This window comes from Sander lucioperca, chromosome 18, assembly GCF_008315115.2.
Source record: "Sander lucioperca isolate FBNREF2018 chromosome 18, SLUC_FBN_1.2, whole genome shotgun sequence".
In the NCBI taxonomy this organism is placed as follows: Eukaryota; Metazoa; Chordata; class Actinopteri; order Perciformes; family Percidae; genus Sander; species Sander lucioperca.
The window spans coordinates 26,595,121-26,597,620 of NC_050190.1; the positions used below are offsets into that span (position 1 = coordinate 26,595,121).

The 2,500-nt window shown below is 46.5% G+C and overlaps 1 long non-coding RNA gene across 1 annotated transcript in view; it reads right to left on the reverse strand.

The window, feature by feature from the left end:
• Window positions 1–2,500, reverse strand: part of LOC118493701 — a 15,114-nt gene that overhangs the window by 7,878 nt on the left and 4,736 nt on the right. The window lies entirely within an intron of this gene.

Sequence of the window (2,500 nt, forward strand, 5' to 3'; positions counted from 1 at the left end):
CGTGGCGTTTTCTCTGTCTTTCCACACCAGAAAGGTGTCTGACGCGGCGCTGCTGCTGCTAGCCTTGTCTGGACACATAGTTTATATAACATAAATATATTCTGATCTGATTACAGCAAAGACAACGTCGGCAGGATTGACGGCAAAATAGGCTACAGAATATTTCCTTCTGGATTGACAGGTGCAATATTAGAAAATCAATAATAATTATTATTATTATTTTAAATTACATTTATATCTGCATTTATGTCCAAACCTCGAGACTTTCAAATGTCAACATGTCATATTCTATGTTGCCTGGAAACGCTTCCATCACTTGCGTGTGGTGTGAAGAATAGGCGTCGGTCCTATTTCTAGCAGGCACGCAGGCAGTGTGTAAGCTCTATCCTGTTACCATGGGAGCCCAAATATAAACGGACACGCCACGCAGCTGACACGCTCACGCTCACGCCACGCTCACGCCACGCTCACGCCACGCAGCCAGTTGCAGGAGGCCTTGGCGTGGACACAGCACGGTTTCTAAAGGAGCTTTACTGACTGTAACTGAGCGTCCAGAATCCCTTTAATTAGCCTCTCTAACTCTCATTATCATTAGACTGCGATTCGCTCATGTTGCTCTATCTCTCTCTCTGCTTAAAGATGTTATTTTTCCGTTAATCACATCTGATCGCTCTGCAGCGTTGTTGAAGCGTTCTCAGTTAGTTCGACAGGTGATCAGAGGTGTAGGTGTATGACATCATCAGGGCCGCCAACACGCCAAAATGTAACTCTAACTTTTGGGTACCACGGTGAAGTTAGGAGCCGGTTCATCTGAATGTAATTCTTCAAAAGTTCTCTTCAAACTCTCTCGACAGTTGAATGGAAACACGACTTCTGACTTCAGAAGCTGTTGGACGATCCAGAAAGAGAAACCAACTCGTTGTCACTCCCAACTCGTAAAATATGGACAGTTTGGACCGTGGCTGTCAGCTTCTGAAGCGACGAAAAAGGCGTCTTTCAGCGTGTTTGTAGAACGTACCGGGGAGAGCAGCAGCTACACGGGGTTTAGAGAGGAGTATGTAGGGAGGATGGTCGGGGGGGAGGATGGGTCAAACACAGGACTTCCACCCAGGAGACCGGGGATCGGTCTTTAAAGGGCGTTTTACAGTAGCCGCAGCCCAGCTGTTGAGCGCAAATGTGATGTCATGGGAGCGCCGTAACTGTTCATACCCGCGCTGGTGGTGGTGACACTAGCTGCAGTCTTCTCCTGAACAGAGGGGGCGCTAATGAGGAACGGCTACCGACTTTGTAACAACAGCAGAACTGGCAGCAATCTTAACCAGTAAGTTCACCAGAGAGACCTGCAGTCACTCTCAGAGTCCTGGCATCACGTTAGCCTCCAGCTCCTCCACGCTTCCTGTTTCTGCTTTGTCGCACGCCGCTGAAAAAAATAGAGAGGTGCACGAGCTCTGGTCGCACGCTATAAATCCAATCCACTTCATTTATATAGCATGATTTTAACAAACACGAGGTTTCTAAAGTGCTGCACAAAAAGATCAAACAGAAATAAGTAGAAATAGAAAAAATATGAAAATAATAATAATAATAATAATATAAAAATATGCAAGTATACACATAAGATCAACACTCTACCTGGTGTTAAAAGCCAAAGAAAAGAGGTGTGTTTTAAGAAGATTTTTCAAATTAGACAGAGAGGAGGCCTGTCTAATGTGCGGAGGCAGTCCGTTCCAAACGTTCGGTTCCCTCTGAGCTTCAGCCGAGCTTTAGGCCCCATCAGGAGCAGCTGGTCAGCTGACCTGAGAGATCGGCTGGGAGTGGAGGGGTGCAGCAGCTCAGAGAGGTAAGCTGGGGCCATTCAAGGCTTTAAAAACAAATAAAGAATTTTAAAATGGATCCTCAAATGGACAGGCAACCAGTGGAGTGAAGCTAAAATAGGTGAAATGTGCTCGTACTTGCGTGTGCCAGTTAAAAGACGTGCAGCAGCATTTTGTACCAGTTGCAGCCGAGCAATGGAGGACCCACTGGCCCCTATATAAAGTGCATTACGGTAATCCAGCCGAGTGGTCACAAAGGCGTGTTGTCTCTGAAGGACTGGTGGGATTTTTGCCAGCTGCCTTAACTGGAAACAGCTGGACTTCACCACAGCTGTAATCTGGCTGTCAAATGTGAGGTCTGAGTCCACTGGTCCTCACCAAATCCAGGCGCGCCGGCGAGATCTACATCATTTTGACGTCACGATGGCGCGCGCCAGCTTGGCTACGGCAACTGTAAAACGGCCATAACCATCCCGTTATTCCCGCAGGTCACGGAAATGTAAGCCCACCCACGACCTTTTCCTTAACATAACTATTCAATTCAATTTTATTTATAGTATCAAATCATAACAAGAGTTATCTGGAGACACTTTCCAGATAGAGTAGGTCTAGACCACACTCTATAATTTATAAAGACCCAACTATTCCAGTAATTCCCCCAAGAGCATTCAGTGCGACAGTGGCGA